Source organism: Octopus sinensis, linkage group LG8 (assembly GCF_006345805.1).
Source record: "Octopus sinensis linkage group LG8, ASM634580v1, whole genome shotgun sequence".
Classification (NCBI taxonomy): Eukaryota; Metazoa; Mollusca; class Cephalopoda; order Octopoda; family Octopodidae; genus Octopus; species Octopus sinensis.
The window spans coordinates 49,767,918-49,793,069 of record NC_043004.1 but is presented as its reverse complement, the minus strand read 5'-3'; the positions used below and the strand labels follow the sequence as shown (position 1 = coordinate 49,793,069).

Below are 25,152 nucleotides of genomic sequence, written 5' to 3'. Positions count from 1 at the left end.
TTGGACGGCGTGAGCTTGCCTCTCCAGGTGGCAAGCTGCAAGCCCAACTACTTCTCCGGCTTAAATTTTGCTCCAGTAAACTTTTCATATTCCTCCAGTGATGTACCGATTTCTGAGATGTTCGACACCATCACCGTGATGTCGTTTGCTTCAGCCGACACAGTCCTTCCGCATCCCGATGCGAGTAGGATTCCCTGCAGCAGCTCCAGCTTTCGCATTAAATGCTCAAGAACCAATATGTACAGAAGTGGGGAGAGAGGGCACCCTTGACGGACCGATCGGCAGGTCTGAAACGGTCCCGAGAGGTGGCCATTAACTATGACCACCAAGCAGATGCCACTGTGCATTGCCGCGATCCAACCTCTGAAGATGGAGTGGAAGCCAGCTATCTTGAGGACAGCCTCCGGGTACCGATGGACGATCTTATCGAATGCTTTTAATTGATCTAAATTGACCAGAACCCCACCGAAGTCGAATTTACACCCTACCCATTATATGATATATTGCATGAGGTTGGAGTTGTCATGTATGAACCTGGTCGGGATTCCGCAGGTTTGCGCCTCCCCAACCAAATCCTCGACGACAACCGCAAACCTCTTCGCTAATAACTTGGCCAAAATCTTAAACTCTGTGCTGAGCAAATTTATGGGCTTGATGTACCTAGAATGTTCTTCTTGTCTTCGCCTTTCCTTATCAGCGTCACTACACCTCAGATCACAGAACTGGGAATTGTCCCGTTCTGCTGCCAATTGTAGAAGAGTACTTCGAAGAGATTGGAGAACAAGTCTGGCTTATTGACGTAAAGCTCGTAGGGCAGACCATTGAAACCAGGTGACTTGCCCCTCATGCAGCCGACAAAGGCATCCTGAATTTTGGCTGAAGTTATCGGCTTTTGGCGGCGCTCAACGTCGGCCGTCGAGAGACACGGCAAGCCGTCTAGGTAGGGACTGAAGTCCGATACCGTCTCTGACCCGACACTCACCCCGAACAACTGAGCAAAGTGCTGGCGAAAGGCCTCACACATCTGCCTGGAATCGCTCAGCTCGTATTCGTCTCGGTTCGTCAAAGACCAGATTGTGGTTTTGTTACCATGCTGCGCCTCCTCCACGCGGGCCCATCGAACAGCTATGGTCCCTTCGTTTCTCAGAGCACGTGCCTTAGCTCTGACAATGCAACCTTCATGTTTCACACTGAAGAACTGGTCTAACGCCATTGTCACTACTGGCACGTCGGTTGCAATGCCACTACAAATAGTCTCGTCTAACGTAGCCACTAGCTCCTCCTACTTTCTATATTTTTTAATGCTACTTCTTTACTAAACCCTATCAATATTACACTAATCTCTCTTTTCAGAGCCGTCTACCATCTGTTGTTGAAGACCTCCCTGTGAACTTACGTGCCGGAAACGACATGTTCAGCCTCCAGTACCTGGGTCCTACTCTACGCATCTTATCTAGGTCGACCGTACAGATTACAAACTTGGGACCTGAATAGGCGACCGTTTTGAAAAGTGAACGTCCTACACTATTACTGTCTACTTTCCTTGTGAAAATCCTGTCTATATACGATTTAGATGACCCTATGCGATTGATCCAGGTCCACACTGGCTCATTAGGGAAATTTCGTCGGTACCTGTCAGACAGTTGGAACTGGCTGATCAAGTGCTTGAGGCTTTTGCAATCCATGCTTGTATCAGCTACTCCCAGAAAATTCCAGTCCCCCCACTAACAGTAAAGGGTGAGACGTACCCAGCAAGACTTCCAGAAGCCGATTGAAATCCGGCCGTTTAGCGCACCAGTCTAAAGACACCATCTTCGTTATTGTTCACGTCCAGGACCACCAGCTTTACCGTCCGGGATCTGGAAGATCGACCTTACCTCGAGATCCAGGTCTTTCTTAAACTGCCCTGTCACCTCACCTCCCATTCCCGGCCTACTAACAGATGCAAAGATCTGATAGTCGTCGAAAATGAAATTGAGGCTAGTGCACGTGTGTTGAAAAACCTGGTCTCACTGACAGCAATAACGGTCCAATTATAAAGAACTGAGGTCGCTGAGCAGACGCCCCTGCTTCCAGGGCGACCCCAGGCCTCGAACATTTAAGCTTTCTACTCTTAATATGGCCATATTGGCAGGCTAAATCTAGAGAGGAAATGTTTATTTACTTCCCGGTGTGTTATGAAAGTCGGGTGGTTAGACTTCTGTAATTGGTGGAGTTTTGTTTGGGAACCCCTTTAAAAGCCTCGACGTGAGTTTCCAGTTCAGGGTCCCCACGTCCCGTGGAAAGCTCCCTTGAATTTATACATAGGAATCGAGCGGCATTCGTGCCAGAAGCAAATCTCCTGGAATGTGCCAAGTGCTCGATTCAAAAATCACCCCCTGCGTTTCAATTTCAGTGCTTTGTGTTACGAGGGTCATCAATTCCTTGCTGGCCCTTCTGATAAGTGCGAAGTCGAGTATTTTTTGTTGGTGTGGTTTTATTTGTTTGTTTGACTGTGGGGGTGATGGTTTTGTTGGTGTTGTTTCAGTTGTGTCTGTGCTTACTGTGAGTGTGGCATCTGCATTTTTAGATGTTTGTGTGAGTGTTTGTTCTCCTGTCTGTTTAGATTGGTTGCGTTTGGAGAATTTTGGTGATGGTGCTGGTGTCGGTTGCGTTGGTATTGATGTCATTGGGGAGATATTTGTGTGGGTGGCGTCTGTATTTTTCTTTATTGTGGGTGTTACTCTTTTACTCTTTTACTCTTTTACTTGTTTCAGTCATTTGACTGCGGTCATGCTGGAGCACCGCCTTTAGTCGAGCAAATAGACCCCGGGGCTTATTCTTTGTAAGCCCAGTACTTATTCTATCGGTCTCTTTTGCCGAACCGCTAAGTGACGGGGACGTAAACACACCAGCATCGGTTGTCAAGCAATGCTAGGGGGACAAACACACACACATACATATATATATATATATACATATACGACAGGCTTCTTTCAGTTTCCGTCCACCAAATCCACTCACAAGGCATTAGTCGGCCCGGGGCTATAGCAGAAGACACTTGCCCAAGGTGCCATGCAGTGGGACTGAACCCGGAGCCATGTGGTTGGTTAGCAAGCTACTTACCACACAGCCACTCCTGCGCCTGTTATGTTTTTTTGAGCTTTTATTTTGTTTTCTTTTAGTGGGGGGGGGGTTCCTTCATATTCACTACTGGAAGATGAAGGGTGTGTGGCTTTAAGTGTGTCTATCTGTGTGTATGTTTATATTTTTATTCATGTGTATATTTGGGGGAGGGAGAAGTGGGAGAGCTTTCCTCGTTTTCCCCTAGGGTGGTTAATGTCTTTTGTGGTGTTTCGTTTATTGTTGCTGGTGGTTTTGTCCGGTGCTGGTTGTAGTCTTCGCCTCGGCGTTGGCAGCAGTGGGGACCTTCGACCCCTTGCACCTTTTATCAGCTGAGGGCCAAAGGCTCGCAAATGAGTTGTTTTTCCACAAACGAAACAATGTGGTCTTCTGCCCTCAGTCATTATGTGTATTACCGTCCTATTTTGGAGACGGATGTAGTTCGAGATTCTTTTTACGTTTTCTGGCCTGAGCTGGAGAAGTATCTCCAGGTCAACCCCGGGCCAGTCCTCCCTGACAATTTTTGTTACCTCTATTGGGACGGTATCTGATCCTTGCTCGATTACGCATCTCAGAAGCCACCACATATCAAGTCCTGATGGAATCCTGGGAATGCAGACACGGACTGTTATTTTTCGCACATGTGAGAGGTACATAATGACCTTCCTGGTTTTGCAAAGGTCATTGAGTGCTTCATAGCGAGGTCTTCTGACTTTAAAATCACCGAAATGGCGCCGTATTGTCTACCCCTCGCAATGTACTCGGTGTCATCCCTAAGACATCTCAGAGCAGCTTAATATCTGTTTGTGCTATTAAAACCACTTTCTTCGTCCTTGCTGAGATGCATCTGAAGTGTACCATCCTTCTCTCCACTGCTTCGATCGTTTCTGCTGAAATCGTTAGGTTGGCCCAGGTTTGCCTATGTTTGATGATTTTCTAGGCTTCGGCCAACTTTTCACCGCTGTTTGTGAGGTCTAGGCTGAATCGTGGTCTAATTTTGGCTGCTGCTGCTGCTGCGAAAGTGTTCTTGTTGTTGGTGGTAATATTGGTATCGTTGTTGTTGTTGTTTTTGTTGCTGCTACGGCTGTTGTTGTCATTGTTTTGATTAGTGTTGTTGGTGTTTTTGAAACCTTTGCTATCGTTGTTGTTGCCATCGCTGCTGTTGCTATCGCTGCTGTTGCCTTTGCTGTCTCTCATATTGTTGATGTTGCTACCACTACTACTACTGTTGCTGCTGGCACTGGTGGTAGCGGTGGATATGGCGGTGTTTTCGCTTATGCTGTTGATGTTTGTAATTTCCTTCTCTTGTTTCTGCGGTGGTAAAGGAGAGGAAAGAAGCAAGGGGAATTCAGTCTCATACGTTCCACATGCACTGTTGTTGTTGTTGTTGTTGCTGTTGTTGTTGTTGTCCTTGTTGTTGCTATAGCAGTCGCTGTTTTGTTCAACTTGGCCGTTCTATCTTGCCGATAACCCACTGTCCTTTTCAGCGGACGGGCGGTTTTTGTTCGCTATCTTTGAATTTAGCGAATAAAACAGGGGGTGTTGTAACCCAAACAAATCCCAAAATAAGGGCTACAAATGGGAAAAACTAATCAGTTCTCTAAGGTCCTGATTTGTTTAACTAAGTAACAATAACAATGGAAAACAATGTATAACAATATGAATAGTAGCCAAACTTACGCAGCAGCAACAACAACAACTTGCACATGACCTGGATAGACTTTAAAAAAGCTTATGACATGTGACCGCATTCATGGATTCAGAGAATGTGCGTGCACTGATCAAAAACAGCAAGCTTAGATGGAAAATACGTCTTTTCTGTAACAACCAGCACTTAGTCGAGGTAACAATCAAAAGAGATAGCTTCCTGGGATATTCATGTTCACCAATACTATTTATTGTAGCCTTGATCTCATTTTCTGTAGTTCTCCGCAAAGTCAACGCGCACGACAAGCTGAAGAAGAATGGACCTCGTTTCAACTACCTTCTCTTCATGAATGATTTAAAACTGTTTTCAGAAAGAGAGGCTAGATTGGAGAGACTGGTCAAGTCTGTACAGATATGCAGCAAGGATATAGGAATGCAATTCAGGATCTCAAAGTGTGCGGTGCTCACTTTGAAACAGGGAAAAGAGCAGATTGTTTGTCAACAACAACTATCGGTGATGTATATTTCGTTTGTCACTGTTATTTATGACATATTTCATCTCAGTTATGTTTGTATGAATAAACGAGTGTATCTGAAGCATGTTTACTTCATGGCACCACCATAAGCGTTCGTGCATTTCTACTGCTTTTAGCTTTTTTTTCTAAATCTGCCGGTCAAAAGGTAAAGATCCAAATATATTACTTTGACCATGAAAATTCGTGGAAAAAAGTGAAATGAAAAGACTAACCAATAACGACAGTACAAATAATACATCTTACTCGTTGTAAACACCAGCAAAAATACAAATGGCTTCTAATTTAGGAACAAGACCAGTAATTTGGAAGGGTGGGGCTAGTTGCTAATATCGACTCAATTACTTGACTGGTGACTTATTTTATCGACACCTGAGGGATGAAATGCAAAGTTGGCCTCTGCTATATTTTACATTCTGAGTTCAAATCCTTTCATCTTTCCCAGGTTGATAAAATAAAAGACCTGTTCAATACTAGAGTTGATGGTATCAAGCTAGCTCCCTCCCCTCAAAGTTCGAATATAGTATTTTATGAACATGGAAAATTATATTCATAAGCAGCTTATCTTTGACACGCTCTACATAGAGTGATTCGATTTTTTTTTTCTTTTTGCGTATTTACACACAGAATGTCTTGTAATTCATTTAATCTCTCAATTTTCTATGCGATACTATGATAACCATAACAGTTTCGTTTGGCTGCGACTTGAAATTTTTAGTTACTTTCTTCTAAATTTAATTTAATTTATTTTATTTATTTATTTATTTATTTACAAGTTGTTCTTACTGGAAGTGTATCGTTCTGGTTTTATTTCATCTCCGCCTACTCGTCACATATATATGTGTTGGGAAGAGGACTTTAGTCTCTGGTTGACTGCCTCGTGTTCATCGATTTTTAAGACTGAGCACGTGACAATCGTTCCAGCCATCCTCGGATGCTGTAACAGGTGGTGCAACTAGTGGAGCAGTGGGTCAGCAGCACTCGGTGCCTGCTTTTATCGTTGATGCTGATTTTACTCACTTTTTCTTTGGTATTGCAGCTTCCTCTGGCTGAGAAACCTCACGTGGCACAAGTATAACAGCTTCACCTGTTTTGTACATCTAATCCCATTGGCCGTATTTTGGGGTTTTTTTCACTCACGACAGGTCATAAAGATTTGAAAGTCCACGCTGATCAATCCATCTCTGAGCACATGTATATAATTTTATTTTATTTTTTTTATTGACTCAAAAAGCAAAACCAAGGCCATGTAGGGGGACAGGGAGTTATGTACAGGAAGGAGGGTCATACAAAGAGCTCAGGCCATTTCCGGTCAAGAGAGACTTTGAACCGAGCGGTCGTCGGCATTTTCACTATCTCGTCCGGCAGCTTATTCCACGGATCCGCAACCCGGACGGAGAAAGCCCCTCTCCTTCGCCCTTTCACTTACCAGAGGTCTACTAGTCACTAGCAATGTCACTAGCAGTCATTCTTGTGTTACGTTGACCCATCTATTGTGGTATAATTCAAGAGCGAGGATGAATTTTACTATTTCAGCCTACCATTTAGCTTCGTCTTTAGTCTCGAAAAGCAGTCAGACGCTACAGTAAGATTTTCCTCGCTCAATAATCACAATGCTGTCCCTTACATCAGTGAGTGGTTTTCTTTTAACCTGTCTTTTAAAGACTTAGAACACAATCTTTTCTTTGCGTTACGTCATCTTTCTCCTTATTCACTTTTAAATGTACTTTCAGCCGGGTTTCTTCTTGATATATCTCTTTAAACTTTGCTCCTCTTACAGAATTTGTGAGAATACGTTTTACATGAGTCTTTCCGACCTGTGTGTGTATATGAATAAAGTTGTTTATTGTTGTTACTATTGTTATCGTTGCTGAACGAGTCATTATTATTGGTTTGAAATTTTGGCACAAAGCCAGCGATTTCGGGGCGTGGGGTAAGTCGATTACATCAACCCCAGTGCTCAACTGGTACTTTATGACATTTAATCGACCCCGAAAGGATGAAAGGTTAAGTCGACCTCAGCGGAATTTGAAATCAGAACTTTACGCGTCTAAAGCTGAGATATTTTTTTTAACATTTATACAAAAGCCATAAATTTGTTTAAAAAAATAAATACTGGATCAAACATAACGAATCCAGGTAAAAAAGAATGTCACAGAAAAAGAAGTCTCCGGGGTTTTGTCCGGAGTGGGGGTTGTCCGAAATTTTAACTCAGAACGTTCAGACGGACGAAGTCCCGCTAAACATTTTACCAGGCGTGCTTAACGATTTTGTCAGCTCGCCGGATTATATCACTCGTACCAAAAAACAAAAGAATCAAAAATACATTTTTTTACCCCTTTTTTTTCTATCTTAAACAAAATTTTTGTTCATCTTTAGGTTCTGTGTTAGTTTTGCTCAAAAGCTAAAGCTATTGTTTGATTTAGAGAAGTGTCTCACCTGGATTTTTTTGTTGCATATCGGCTTGCGAAGTGTTTAACATCTTTAATTTTAATTTACTTTATTTTAATTATTTATTTGATAAATATGACTAAACAGAAGAGAAACTTCTGGACTTCTTTGTTATAATTCCGCGCGATGTGACATTTAAATGATCATCTAACATTTTTTTGTAATCGACGAAAATGTAAACCATATACCAGAGCACAAGTAAGCATGAAGCAACAACAATAATATTGATAATAGTTTCAAATTTTGCCACAAGGGCAGCAATTTTGAGGGAGGGGATAAGTCGATTACATCGAACCCAGTGTTTCACTGGTATTTAATTTATCGACTCCGAAAGGATGAAAAGTAAAGTCGACCTCGGTAGAACGTTAGGACAGACGAAATGCTGCCAAGCATTGTGCTTGGCGTGTTAATGATTCTGCCAGTTCGCCGCCTTAATAATAATAATGATAATAATAATAATAATAATAATAATTCTTTCTACTATTGGCAAAAAATCTGAAATTTTGAGTGAGAGGACTAGTCGACGCCAGTAGTTGACTGGTATTTATTCCACCAACCCCGAAAGGATGAAAGACAACGTCGAACTCGACGAAATTTGAATTCTGAGCGCAAAGACAAACAAAATGCCGTTAAGCATTTTGTCCGGCATGCTAGCAATTCTGCCAGCTTGCCACCTCAAGCAATAGTAATGATAATAATAATAATAAAGGCTTCTGATTTAGACACAAGGCCAACAATTTTAAGAGGTGAAGATTACTTGACTAATACTTTATTTTATCGACTCCTAAGCAATGAAAGGTAGAGCTGACTTCAGTGAGAGTGAACTCAAAATCTAAAGAACCGAAACAAAACATTTTTTCCGGTATTCCAACGATTCTGCTAACTCAGGTGCAAGGTCTGAAATTTGGGATCGGAGATATTCTAATACATCGCTTCAAATTTTATTTTTTCGACCACAAGTGAATAAAAGACGAAGTTGGCATTTGAGACTCAGTACGTGTTACATAACTCTGAAAGCGAAATATTTTTTATGTACAATGAGAGAGCATAAACGCGGGAATAGGGGTTATAGAACTGTCCCAATTCCCAGGGTTTTTGCGGAGTCTAAATCACCGATATATACCCCCTGGACGGGATTCGTGGCAAGGTTACTCAGTTACAGCCGAGCGGACTGTAACAACGTGAAATGAAGTACTATTCTATATTTTTGAGATGAGGAATTATGTACATTATTTACAATGGCCGGATAGGTGTCCTCACTTTGTTGTTACCACAACGTTTCGGCTGATGTACTCTCCAGAACACTTGATGAAAGCTGGAGAGTACATCAGCCGAAACATTGTGGTAACAACAACCAAGGTGAGGACACCTATCCGTCCATTGTAAATAATGTGAAATGAAGTGTTTTGCTCCTGAACAAAGCGCATCACCCGATTCCAGAATCGAAACCGCAATCTTGTGATCGTATGCGTGCAACACACTTAATCACTACTCAACGCGCTTTCACACAAGATGTCATTAAGTTATCCATTTAAGTATTGCTTAATCAGTTATTTTAATATTTTGTAAATCCTCTATTTAAAGATGTGCTTTTTGTCATTCTTTACCCATGAGGTATCCAGGTTCAAACGTAACAGAACCCATTTCTTCACAGAGACATTGATGTACCTCATTTGTTTAACCCTTTGCCTGTGCTGTGCATCACATGTAATACACAGGAAATATTTCCCAAGTGTTCATGCATCGTATATGATACACATTCACAATTTTTTTTTCAAACACCAGAGTAACTTGGGACTTATTACTCACAACGTATGAAACAATGGATAAAACAAACACGGACGTTTAAAACAAACTTATGAAAATGCTCTGGAGAAGCTAAAAGTTACATTTTGTACTGTTTTAACTTAATCTTTTTATTTGATTATTTTTGTTGAGAATTTGCTTGTTATTAAGTTACCTTAGTCTACCAATTAGCTTTCTGTCTCTCAAGTGTGGAGGGTGATTTCTCCAAATATTTCAATGTTTTACGAATTCTTATAATAACATGGTTTATGGCATAAAGAAGTCTTTCATCTAAAATCTCACAAATACTGAAATGTTTCTGATGTAAGGTGCTGAAATGTTCATGTGTTTCTCTAATAACATTTACCGCATAAATGAAATGAAATAGCTCCAGCTAGAAATTAAAACCGCCTTTTTGAGGATTTGTTTAGCTCAGAAATGATTTCTTCCTTGAATATTATTTTTCACAAAATTGACAAAGCAGAAGACCTGGTTTTTTAAGAAAAGTAAATCAATCAATTGCAGTGATACTCGTGTCTTCCTCACGTACATTGCTGGCGTAAGTAAAAGAAACATAGTTTCGAAAGAGTATCTAAATTGTATCATAAACTCACCAGACAGCAACAGACCGTAGGAAGTGACTGTTAGCACCTAATTAATTTATTTAAAATAACTTGCTTCACTTAAGAATATGATATCACGCTTGTATGAAAATGAATAAGACGCAGATAATCAATATAAAACTATGAAAATATAGTAATTTTATAGTTGGTATTTCTGTGTGTGTGTGTGTATGTGTGTGTGTGTGTGTGATAGATCCGAGTTTCATACAAATTTATAATACAAACAGACGCATGTTTTATATTTTACAACTGTATATCTATATGGTGGAATAATACTAGGGAAAAACTTAAAAGTCAAAGTTTTATGATGTACCTAAATATAATTGATGCAATCGGATTCCACGTGATATAGTATTTTAAAATTATGCAGTTAATTATAGAAAATGAAACAATTATATCGCATATTAAGATGATAAAATCCTCATTTATACTATATTACAATTGTGTTTTCTATAATATTAAATATCATACAATAATTATCATTATATTTATAAATTACACAATTATTTTTATAATACATGCAATCGTACATTATTGAAACGATGAATTATGCTATATGCAATAACTATATATATGGATTTTACATGTACAAAATATTATATACTTATATTTATAAATTGTGTAATTGCTTTAATAATATGATCCAATTATTTTAGTCCTTTTTACCAGCCCGTTTGAGATTGCCCTTGATTCTATGGTACACACTTTATTTTTAAGTCATCTAAATAAAACCTTCGGTCAAAACTTCATAATTTATGTTACTAACATCAGCTTAATAATGGCAAAATTATTTTACTAAATTATTCATTATTTTGAAAATTAATTGACATAGCAGGTGTGTACTTCGGCAGAAGTAGATTAACAAAAGGATTTAGAATATAAGAAACTCACCAATTTAGTTTTCAAATGTTAATCCCAAATCCTCTGAATATGTTTCCAGTGTTCTTTAAGTTCCTCTTTGTAATAATATTATCCTGACTAATCTTCCGCTTAGTTAAGAAGACCTTTGTCTTCTGACGGCAAACACTAAAATTGAGACAGTTATAAACAGCAATTCCGTTTACAAGAGAAACTCTTGAAGTTGTATTTGTCATTTGGGACTCTTTTCCGTCACTCGCCTTAAATTAACAATCTTCCAATTTTCAGTGGCGGCTGGAGTATGTATATATATATATAATTGTGTGTGTGTGTGTGTGTGTGTGTGTGTGTGTGGCAAACAAATACCGGAGTACTCAGTGCATGTTGTAGAATATACGGTTTATTTAAACTGAATATATATATCTCGGGACGTCAGTTTCACGCTACTGTAAACTTATGTGTGTATGTGTTTATATATATATATATATATATATATATATATATATATATATATGTGTGTGTGTGTGTGTGTATGTGTGCGTGTATGTGCGTATGTATGAATATATATATGTATGTATGTATGTATTTATGTATGTATGTATGTATGATTGTGAAAGAATATATGAATATATCTATATCTATATAGATTTGATGGTCCGAGACAGAGAAATCTGCTGTAGATTAAGGGATTTAAAGTAAAATAATCACAGACACAACCGCAAAATGATGGACCGCGCAGGCGCACAGAAGCAATCGGCAATGACGAATGTTAAATCGCTGAAACCCTTATTGCATACTAGCCACAGTGTTTCTCTGGGTTTGTGATTAATCTGTCTTTCCAACAACAACAACAACTACTACAACAATAACAGCAACAACAACACTATACAATTGTGTTATCCGTGTTTTCTTTTCAACAACCTCGTCTTCAGCATACCCCACTCTATTGCACGTTTTTCGACATCCGGGCAAGTGTCATGGCACCAGTGACCATCATCGAAGCAGTTTTGTATTCTTTAAACTTTTAATTTAGTCTTCATTTGATGTTCTACTACTACTACTACTTCTTGAAAATGTTGTTGTTGTTGTTACTATCGTTCACTTTCCTCTTTCTCATCTTGCTGCCGTTGCTTTTCTGCTATTGATACCGTTGTTGTTGTTGCTGTTGTTGTTGTTGTTGTCCTCGTCATCTACAATTACCGTTACTACTATTGTTAGCAACTTTTGTTCTATTTTCTGTTGCTCTTGTTATTGTTGATAGGGGCTATTTTTTCAAATTTTAATCATCATCACCATTATCATTGTTGTTGTTCTTCTTCTTCATTATTATTATTATTATTATTATTATTATTATAGAGCACGTGTACAAAAATATAATAGAAAAAGAAAACTACTAACTTACATATGTGTTTATTCATAAACATACATATAAAATGCAAATAAAACACGTATATATATACATATACACACACATTCACACACACATGCGCACACACCAGAGTGCACAAATATACACACGCTTATAAGCATATACACTTCTTTATAAACACATATACACACCCACATGGTTTAATATATGTGTGCGTTTCTGTTTTGAAAAGACCGCCTCGGATGGGAGTGCTATAGGTGCGGGTTCTCCACCCCGGGTAGGTAGAGAGAGAGATTATGCTGGTAAAGATATACTTTCTCACTGTGTCGGTGTGTCGCAAACAACGCTATCTACAACTGTCAGCTGATCGACCACACGTCTCCGAGGAATGCGGGCTGCCTCTATTGCTTCTGATGTTCGTATTTACTCTCTCCTCTTTCTTTTTCTCTCTCTCTCGCTCTCTCTCACTTTTTCTCACCCTCTATTTCTTCCTTCCCACTGTATACTTCTCTTTCTCTCTCTCCCTCTCTCTCTCTCTCTTCCTCTTCCTTCCTCTCTATCTCCCTTCCTTCGTCTCTCTCTCTCTCTCATTTCTTCCGTTTCATAATCGTTTATCTCTGCTCCTTTTCGTCTTCTTTTCTTTGTCTGTCTGTCTATCTGTCTGTCTGTCTATCTATCTATCTCTCTATATATCTGTCTCTCTGTCTGTCTGTCTATCTATCTATCTATCTCTCTATATATCTGTCTCTCTGTCTGTCTGTCTATCTATCTATCTATCTATCTATCTATCTATCTATCTATCTATCTATCTATCTGTCTGTCTGTCTGTCTGTCTGTCTGTCTGTCAGTTTGTCTGTCTGTCTGTCTGTCAGTCTGTCTGTCTGTCTGTCTGTCTGTATGTCTGTCTGTCTGTTTATACTCACACATTATCTCCTCTGCTGTACTCTGTCGTACTCTGTCGTTATACCTTTCATCTCACAACGTTATCTCCCTAATCTTCCCCTCTTTACTCCCCCCAGCCCCGCACCCTCTCCCCTATCCGTACCCACATCAGTATCCCACCTTCCGTCTTCCTCATACCCCTTCGTATTTTTCCCCTTCACTTTTCCGGTTTTCTTTCTTTTCTCTTCAATTTATTTCTAAATATTCTTTCTTTTGAACACACAAGATGTACAATACATAACACACAAATACACACAATATGTATAGAACAGATAGCTAACACATCATATGCAACATAAGCCATACACAATACATAATACACACATTTAAACACAGGAATAACACAGAATTAAGGTACACACATGCACACATACACATACATACTTACAGACAGACAGACAGACAGACTGCACACACATACATACATACATACATACATACATACATTACATACATACATACATACATACATGCATACATACATAAATACATACATGCATACATACATACATACATTACATACATTCATACATACATACACACACACACACACATACATACATACATACATACAACATACATACATACATACATACATACATAAATACACGCACATATAGACTGAAAGTGATAGATAAATAGATAGATGCATAGATAGAGATGTAGATGAATACGTATATATTTATATATACGTATATATTTATGTATGTATGTATGTATGTATGTATGTATCTCTGTATGTGTATATACACAGAAGGAAGAACGCACGACATAGAACTACAAAATCAAATCATTCACACACACACACACACACACACACACACACAAATAGATAGATAGATAGATAGATAGATAGATAAAGCACATGAAACTACAAAAACAATCACTACTAAAGACATACACTCTCTGGCACACCGATATATAGGTATAAATATTCACGCAAGGCACAAAAGTAGCATTCTCTCTCTCTCTCTCTCTCCCTCCCTCTCTCTCTCTCTCACTCACACACGCACACACACACGCACAAATACAAATGATCAACAGACGATCGCTCGACCTGCTAAAATTAGTAGCCATAGTTCTTTCAACTCTCACCGTCTCCCGTCTATATATATATATATACAAGATGAGTGAAAAGTAAGTAGGCATTAAAAATTGACACTAAACTCCATATTCCGTTTACAAATGCATTGAAACAAATGAGACATGCTCTTAATTACGTGGGAAAATGAAAGTAAATCTTCATATTCCAACGTAACCACCAGTGGCACCAACCAGTTTCCTCCAACGGTCAGGGATAGAATGAACAACCTCCTGGAGGACGCCGTCTTGGATATCTTTGAGAACCTCCTGAATCCGTGTCTCCAGGTCCTACAGTGTGCAAAGTTTTGTCTTGTACACCTATTTTGTGTAACCCCACAGGTAAAAATCACATAGAGTGAGATCTGGACTTCTCGACTTCTGCGGTCAGTTTTCAGATTTTAGCTCTTACACGTAATGGGGTTTCCACGGACGAAAATTCAATTCCTTATGCAATATCGCACGTATTGTATGTCTTGTTATTCTACTTTCACGAGCTGCTCCACGGTGTTGATTTTCGCGGGCTGCGATTAAACATTTATCGGGATGGGGGTTGAGCGGCCCCTTCTTCTTGCATCGTTCACAGAGCCAGCTGGTCATCAGCTTTGCATGACACTTTTTATTGTCTCCGGACGTAGTGTTGCATGCTTACCTTTCCATGCACGCCACCATCTCTGAACCAAAACAATGAAATTCCACACAAAATGTTTTCGTCATGACTTCAGTGATACTAAAATTTTTATAATTTCTAATGCATAGTTACTTTCCACTTACCTTTTATGTATATATATGGGGGGGTATGTATGTATGTATGTATGTATGTATGTATGTATGTATATATGTATGTATGTATGTATGTATGTATGTATGTATGTATGTATGTATGTATGTATGTATGTATGTATATAATCATCTAACGTTTAAAGCGGTAAGCAGGATGACTTTAATGAATCGAGAATATGCTCATATCAAGGAAAGACAAACATTGTTGAACAATAACAATGTTGGGGAGAATACGTACTTAATATCGCTAATACCTCCAAAAAGCTGTTAATCAATAAAAAAATACATCAGTAAAGAAATAATGAAAAGAAAAATAATAACGTTAATAATAATTTCTGTCAATAATGAAAAGGTAGGCAACTCCGATATCCAGATTACATAAAGTTCGGCTGAAGTTGGGAGTGAGCTTAATCTTTGGTAACTATGGTAATAAAACCAGACATATTTCTACCTAATTAGACTTTATCAGCGAAGCATAATCATGCGTATAAGTACAAGAGCCTAGAATGACTGAAAAACTATATATAGATTTGGGGTTAAAAGTAAAAGTAACTGATTAAGTAATTAAAACTAATAACACTGAAAATTTTTCCCAGGGTTGTTTTCTGCATGAAGAATCTATAGTTAAATAGGGGCTACTAAACTTAATATAGTGGACCACAAACAAATCTTTTTAGTAATTTATAATTACACTTCTAATGAAAAGAAAATATCATTAGCGTGGTGCATCTGGTGAGTTGTGTATATAACAGTTAATTAAATGAATTACTGAAATGTACTTAAGACTAACCAATGAACTGATTAACATGTCAATGGTGTGTGTATGTGTGTGTGCGTAAGAGTCAGGTAATGGGTATACTTCCGAAATCCAAAATTGATTAAATATGAAATGGTGACGTGTAGTAGGGAGTGGTTTGCTAAGTATTTTAAATGCCACTTCAGTAGCAATAATCAGTGTTTATTTCTTACACAATAGTACTGGTCGTTAGCGCTTATTTCACTATTTATCAGTTACCTCTTCATATAAAAGACGTCCCTTGGGAAATGTTTCATTATTGTTAAACAAATGTGTATCAAGAAAAAAAAAATGGTTAGCCTGCTTCACAATATAAAACGGAACGAAAATAAACGAAATTTTCTAAAACATCATACTTCATACTTAATTTGGCACTCGTTTTAACATCATATCAGCGGGCTCCTGGATGTCTTTAGCAGGATTCAGTCTGTTGCAAGCATCTGAGGGCCAGGTCTCCGATCACTTGAGCACTGCCTTACTCCGATCACTTGAGCACTGCCTTAAAATATATGCATAAAATATATGCAAATGTTGTAAAACATATTAAAGGATTTAAAAGAAATGAAACTCATCACAGCTTTTGACAAAATAATTGAAAAGGAAATTTAACTAACTGGTAATATTTTAAAACATAATTTACAATAAGTAAAAATAATCCACTGTCAGATATGGAAGTGAAATTCTAAATTAAGAACAAAATCAGTTAAAGGAATTTCTTGCATTCCAGTTTTCTCGACACTCATTGCAGAGCATGCAAGGGGAATCACGAAGGAATGGCATTTTCAGAAATATTATCAAAAAACAAATCGGAAATATGTATTATTATTAAAGAAACTTCATTAATTTTAATTAAAACTATATCTGTAAATTTTTTGGAATGTTCATCAACAATATTGGATCTTTTCGGTTTGAACGGAAGTTTTTAACATAATTTCTAGGTAACTAAAAAATTTTAAACTTCGTATACTGGTAGAATGTGTTTATAAAACATCTTTTTCTCTTAGCTTTATTGAGAAAATTCTATAGTTTGTAAGATATTTGTTGTTTTTTTTCTTCAATTTCTGCAATTTCAACCAATCAATGACGTCCATTGAGGTAAAAAAAGCATTCTGTGCCGTATGAATATGTCCCTCGTTTAAAAAACAGATTGGGTTTATTTACATTTGTGAAGAAAAAAAGATACTCTTCCCCCCACCCCTAACCCTAACCCTAAAACAGATGGAAATGCAATAGATCGATACTAGGGTCATAATTATGGGTGACAATTTCATATGACACCGCTAGAAAAAACTGCCGTTCAAACCGAAAAGATCCACAATATTTCTTGATTTGGTTGAACAAATAATATTTTGCACATGCTAAATAAAACGTTTGATGATGCGGAATTTGATACAGAATTATTTTTATCAAATTTCACGGCATTTTATTCTGTTAGATATAGAAAGGTTATAAGCTAGCAATACCCTAAATAATTATTCAATTATTAGATACTTTGGACCCATCTTCAGAAACATTGAAATCAGAGACCAATAGAAAGAGAAGAAAGGTTGCGCGAATTAACTTAGAATATTAAACTTCGAAAATGATTTAAATGATTTTCGTGAGTGAAGAAAACAGGACTCAGTTCAAAGATTTTGTTGCTGCGGAAACATTAAGGAAAGCAAAATATTGTAGCTAGCAAATTCTGAACAGAATTGCCATATGATTTGCCGATACAGAAAAAGGAATTTCGCAGCTTAATAAGTGATGAGATAGCCAGTGTATATAACAACTAAACTCAAATAATACTTTACAACCCTCATTTGTTTCTTACAATATTCTTCACTTTTGATAATAAAGTTCATGTAGCACAGACGAGAGTTTACAAAGATATTCAAGAAGTCATTCGAAATTTATTACCGGATACGGAATATTAAATTGTTTAAATGCTACAAAGAAATTTTATTTCAAAAGTATAAAAGTATTGATATTCATATTTTTCAGATAATTCATTACTTTTGCAATTGAATTTTGATAAATTTCAGAAAAGTTGTCGATATTTTACTGCTGATCTCGAAACTTTTTATATCGAACCTTTGGTTGAAATTTTTGTATCTCAGCGATATTTAAGAGATGAGGAATTATGCACATTATTTACATTCGACGGATATTTGTCCTCTTCTTGTTTGTTGTTAACTCAACGTTTCGGCTGATATACCCTCCAGCCTTCTCTAGGTGTCTTGGGGAAATTTCGAACTTGTGTTCTCATTCCTAAGGTATTTTTCGATGTTGTTAGTATTATTATTATTATTGTTGTTGTTGTTGTTGTTCAGGTCACTGCTAGGAATCGAACTCGGAATCTTGGGGTATGTAGCCCGCGCTCTTAAACACTACACTATATGCCCCAAGACACCTGAAGAAGGCTGGAGGGTATATCAGCCGAACTTTGTGTTAACAACAAACAAGATGAGGACAAATATCCGTCGAATGTAAATAATGTGATCAGCGAACATGTTTTTCGAAAAAAGGGAAGGGATGTCCAAATGTGTGTGTATGTGTTATATAAACACGCACACACACACACACACACACCACACACACACACACACACACACAACACACACACACACACACACACATATATATTAGAGGGTTTGGAGGTGATGTACAGGTATTATATATTAGAGGAAATAAGATACTCAGAATACATGCTTATATATATATATATATATATATAAGAATGTATTCATATACAAACGCCGAGTTTCACACACTTGAGCGTGTACACACAGCTACACTCACACCAACACGCTTATATACATATATATATATATTTTTTATTTATTTATTTATTTATTTATTTATTTATTTATTTATATGTATATGAGTTAGTGAGTGTATGCATGTATGTTTATGTATATATTTATGTATTTATTTATTCATTTATATATTATAATGTAGAGTCGCTTGTTACATGAGTCTTTACTTAGAGCTTCTAAGAATATCATTTTCTACTCCAAACCGAAACACTGTGTTACTGTGTGAACTTTTTGACCAATATCTGTTCATTTACATACATACATACATATATCCAAACATACATACATACATGCATGCATACGCACGCACAGACACATGCACGCACGCACACACACATACACTCATACATACATGCATACATACATACATGCATACATACATACATACATACATAAATACATACATACATACATACATACATACATACATACTTGTGTGTTATTTACATTTACGCTTTATTATTTGCAGTTTCAGTATGACAATGAATTAACATAAGATGCCATTGTCAAGTGATCCGAAATTTATATTCAGTAATGCTTATATCAAATAAACGAATACACGACAGAAAAAGAAAAAAAAAGACACTGTTTTAAATTGAGTTATTACTTATAAAATGGAAAATACCATTTCACTTGTTTTGTTTCTATTGTGAAGCTCAACAGAATCCTGAAAAACTAGTGCTCTGAGCTCCTACTGAAGTTGACCTTTGAAAAGTTACCTTAATGGCTTTCCATAGAAATATTTTCATCAGCGCGGCAATTTCAACATGGTTTCTTTGTGTAGCAGACGACAGTTATAGCTGTCGATATAAATTTAGAAAGTTTCAGCGCTGCGCGCAAAATCTTTTATTATTTTATATGTATTTTTTCTCTATTTTAGGCATACATATCTTTTATTTAAAATAATAACATTCTACAAATTTTAAATTAATATTTCACAGACTTTAAATCAGTAGAGGAATTTATTTCTAACGTCAGTTCTTCTGAACCTGAATCCGAAACGACAGTCCTTTTCATTTCAAAGTTACTTTAACTTGTCAGTATTCAAAATAACCCTATTCTAATATTTTTGTTTGTTTTATGTTGATCTAAGAATACATTTTGTAGAGTAAATACTATATTCTGACATTAAAAAAGAAAGAAATGGAAAGAAAAAATGGTACAGAAAATTTCATTAAAACACTGGAAAAGTTAGACAGAAGAGCAAGAAAGTATGTGAAATTTAGCTGTCCACCTTTGATTGTGTGCTGAGAACATTAACGCTGTACTGTTGATGAAATTGTAAAGATAAATTGCATTTAATAGCCTCCATTCGGCGTTTAATAGTTTAATGTTCAATGTTGGATGCAGGATGTTTGTGTTCGGTGTCAGATACAAGTTTATGTTCTGGTGGTCCAATGAACTGAATAAAGCGTGGAATCACAGCCCATTAAACAATGCTAAACGCTTGATTAACTAATAAAACAAGCCTTTCAAATGTTAGTTCGTTGCACCGTATCCGGGCTCTTGGAAGCGAATATCTTGGCTGGTTTCTTGCTTTCTTTACAACATTATGTACCATGTGGATGTGGGGATTTTCCATTCTTATTCAAGGATTTATTCTTTGTCCTTCACAAAACTATTACGATAGACAAAGAAAATAAACCTGAAAGAATTGTTCTGGAAATCAAATAGTAATAAAAACCAGATTGCATAATCTTACTTCCTGATAAAATCAACCTCTGGAGCAAAAAGTATATATAAAAAAATGAACATAACATATTCCGGTCATTCATAGTCACAACAGAGATATCAGAGATCATGCTAAATGAATAACACCAAAGGTGTTTGTGTCATTTTGATAACTGAAACCCTTAAACAGTTTGCAACTTTCTTTTGTAAGTTAACGGAAAGGAATTAAAAAGAAGTGTTGTGGAAAACTTGTCTTAGAATTCTCTCTCTCGAAACCTCCTCCCAGTGATGAGGGCAGTCTCAACTGTGACGACAATTGCAATTAACTCCACAAAATAGCGAAAATAATAAAAGGCAGGGACGACAAGATATTTTCCATTAACAGCAACTGATGCAAAGTGAAGAAAAACCACATTAATTTTACAACAACCACATCAAGCAAGAAACAACAACCACAGTTACAGCCACAAAAACAACCACACTCATAATCAACCAACAAAACGACCACAATTTCAACTGAAAAAAAAAAACTTGATAACCAACAAAACAGCATGTAAATAGACAACAAAAGTTATTAGAGATGAACCTGCGGTTTTTTTTATAACTCTATAAAAAAAAAGAAAAATGCTAGGAAAATATTTTGAAAATAACACCCTGTACAACCGTAGAAAATCTAACAAACTATCACTAAACACTGGTGTTGGACATCGAAAGAGAGGAAAACAATATTCATTATTTAATTCTAAAAAACCTGGTGCATGATAGAATCAATAGAGCGGCACACTAAATGCGTTGCAGTATTTAGACGTGTCTTTTTACGTCCTGAGTTCGAATCATGCTACGGTCATCTTCAGTTTTTAACTCTTCCGGTGTCGATAAAAATGAAGTGCAGTTAAATACTGAGGTCATTATAATTAGTTAAACATTTTTATGAAATTTACCTGAAAATATTTAATCTAGTGTTGAGAGTGACATAAAGCAAATATGGCGACAAACAAAATATTTTGTTATATTTACTTACAGTCCTTTATGCTCTAAGCTCAAATAGCGTTAAAAATAAGACTGATAAAAAACATCAGTCCTAAAAATTATAAGGGGTCGATTCAATTTACCTCTTACCTAGAAATATGTCGATTTAACTCTAAAACAAAATATTATTTTGTAAAAGTTATGTTACCTTCTCTTTCAGATAAACCTGTTTTTATAAAGCTCTGACGGTGTTCCTCGGCAAGTTTAAATGTGTTTAGCGCATGAAATAGCTATATATATTATTGGCTACAAAACTTTATCTTTGCATATTAACTTCTCCATGCCATAATTGTTTCAGGGTCGATGTATAGAATACCAGTCCTGTATTGGCGTCAGTTCTCTCTCTTTATCTACCTACCTATCTACCAATCTATCTACCTATCAATATATCTATCTATCTATCTACCTATCTACATATCTACATATCTATCTATCTATCTATCTATCTATCTATCTATCTATCTATCGATCGAGAAGAAATTGGCTCTGTTCAGACGTGGAGAGGATAGGCTCCGTTAGGTTTAAAATGCCCAAGGCACGCTATGTGACACGACTCCAACTGAAGGCCCAAAGAAAACTACATCACATTTTCTTTAGTATAACTGTCTATTACATCTAACTGTTTAGTTCAACAGTGTTGCCACTACTTATAGAGATAAAGTGTACCACGTTGTGGTACCTGCTTGAATTTAAGAGGACTGATCAGTTAAGTGTTTTAACGATAGAAACAGTGCAATGAAGCCACATGGAATTGTCTAGAAACTAGGTAGGCTATTTAGAGTTCAGGACTCTAAACAGTTGACTGTATTGGTCATGGATACAGCACAATAAACTAAACTGCGGTGTCTACTTATAATTAAGTGGACCCGGCTATTGAAGTTAAAATGGCTTCACCATAGACACAATACAAAACACTATGCTACTTTGATAGATTGATTGATTGATTGATTGATTGATTGACTGGTTAGTTGATTGAATGGTGGGTAGATGGATGGGTGGGTTGGTGGATGTTTGTAAGCACCTTAATTTGGGGGGATTTATTTGAGTTCTTTTCTTTTCTTTCCATTGCAGGATTCAAACCGATCAATAAAAAGTGGCAAAATTCGTTTGTTTAAATCAAGACAGCTTTTGGATTGTTGGATCTGTGAATTAGTGTGTGCATATATATGTATGTGTAGATAAACTCGAACTCATTTAGTGCACATATCACTTTAGTATACAAGTGTGTTGGTTTCATTACTGTTGTGTATGTGTGTGAAGAGGTATTCCATATGTATATATGAATGTGTGCATGTATTCAGTCTAGACATCTCAAATGGAGAATCCCTGGAATGGTTTACAAATATTTTTCTGTATTTCTAATTGTTTGTATTTGAAGAATGTAAATCGATTCGCTCTGCTTTAATGGAGAATCCCAGCATTTCTATGTTTTTATGTAAATCTATTGTTGCATAACCCACTGTGCCTATGATAATGGAGACTAATGGAAATCTATTACCTGGATATAAGAGTTGTAGGCTTCTCATTAGTTCTCCATTGATGTTCTCTTTCCCTCAGTTTATGTATATGTGTATCTATGTATTAGCAATCTGTGTATCATAGTTAATGCAAATGTATCACGAAATATCACACTGACTGCGCTAGTCGTCCGAAGTTGATATCTCTTATAGACGTATTGAATTAGCATGTAAGTAGCATGTACTTACTGGCAACTGTAGGCCAAAACAAAATCCGTCGTCACTGATATAGAAAAACAATGATTGAAAAATCACTGAAGGTGCAGTTAGGCGGCCGGTTGGTTAAAACTTCGTCACTTGCATCAGAAGTAGTATTAGATTAAATTAGCAATCAATATATCATACTTAAAGCAAATACATCAAGGAAAGTCAAAATGACTGTAGTATTCGTTCGCAGATAATATCTCCTATGGGCGCACTGTGTTAAATATGCATTTATGGATGAATGCATACTCTCTTTTACTCTTTTACTTGTTTCAATGATTTGACTGTGGCCATACTGGAGCATCGCCTTTAGTCGAGCAAATCGACCCGAAGACTTATTCTCTGTAAGCCTAGTACTTATTCTATCGGTCTCTTTTGCCGAACAGCTAGGTTACGGGGACGTAAACACACCAGCATCAGTTGCCAAGCGATGGTGGGGCGACAAACACAGACACACAAACACGCGCGCGCGCGCGCACACACACACACACACACACACACACACACACACACACACACACCACACACACACACACACACACACACACACACACATATATATATATATATCTATATACATATATACGACAGGCTTCTTTCAGCTTCCGTCTACCAAATCCACTCACAAGGCTTTGGTCAGCCCGAGGCTATAGTAGAAAACACTTGCCCAAGGTGCCACGCAGTGGGGCTGAACCCGGAACCATGTGGTTCGTATGTGTGTTTCTGATTTAATTTTTTTTTAAGAGCTGGTTTCTAGCCTAGAAAAAGGCTCTTTCACTGGAATATTAGACGACGTCAACAGGGTAATCATGATAGTACGTGTGTATGTATGTATGTATGTATGTATGTATGTATGTATGTATGTATGTATGTATGTGTGTGTGCATGTATGCGTACACACATGGGTGCAGGCATAGATATAATTGCATGGGTGTATCGTATTATATGCTAAATCCTTTGAATTGCTTTATATACTTGAATACTGGCTGTGATAATCTGTAACCGTAACTTTCTGATTGAGCATGTCCTTATTGGATTCTGAAACCCAGCTTCTTCCGATAAGTTTTGAGACAGTAAGTCACGTGATCAAATGCTGTAATAATTATAGATAGAAACCTAAAGGTTTCGTCTCAAAGGAATGTATTCCTCTTCAGTTTGGCGAAGATGTTTTCTTTTGCACTAATCCTTAACATTATATTAACATCTGCCGGGTAACTAACTGGCTTCAAATTCTGTTCATAGTTACTTTTCTCCATCCCAGATCTTTATATCTAGTCTCTTGTGCTTGCACTGAACTCTTGACAAAAACATTCCACCAGAATTCTTTCATATTATGCATGATGAATACCACCACACTACTGTAGCTTATTATATATGTATCCACAGGATTATCCTTTCTACGGATGTAGTTATATAATGTTCTAGCAAAGACATCATGTTTCATAAATATGTAATGTCTTGATGGCATTTTCGGCCAATTACTTGATGTGGGTAACCTTCTTAGTGTTATCCAACTTAGTCTGCGCCGGTTATCGCTTCTAGGGAGTTTACCAGCGTCCTTATCTGTTTTGTTCATCAGGTATTGTTACAGTTTCCTGCTCTTGTATTGCAAACGCTTATCGTTCAAAGTGAGAGCTAATATTCCAGTTTTAATCCAGAATATATTACTCTGGTTATGTATGTTGCTAGCATTTCAAAGCTTTTTGGAAATATTGTAAAGCATATTGCTAATATGTACACATATTTTCTTCTGATGACCTGTTACGGTAGAGTTTTATCCGTTAAACACACAGTCATACAACCCTTTCTCGCCGTTTAATGGTTATCAAAAGCAAAAAATGATACGAAACGAGCATTTCATTCATAGCTATTGAGAGAATCTTGAGAAAATTGATTCTTCACTCATTTAATTTTTCAACAGGGATATGTAAACAAATAAGTATTTAATATCAGTTAGATTTTAT

General features: G+C 37.1%; 1 protein-coding gene across 1 annotated transcript in view; it reads right to left on the bottom strand.

Annotated features, from left to right (window-relative positions):
* Positions 1 to 11,426, bottom strand: part of LOC118764546 — a 39,000-nt gene extending 27,574 nt beyond the window's left edge. The window contains exon 1 of the mRNA XM_036505385.1: positions 11,033 to 11,426. The gene's annotated coding sequence lies outside the window, so the exon portion shown is untranslated. The remainder of the gene's footprint in view (positions 1 to 11,032) is intronic.
* Positions 11,427 to 25,152: the final 13,726 nt, after the last annotated feature.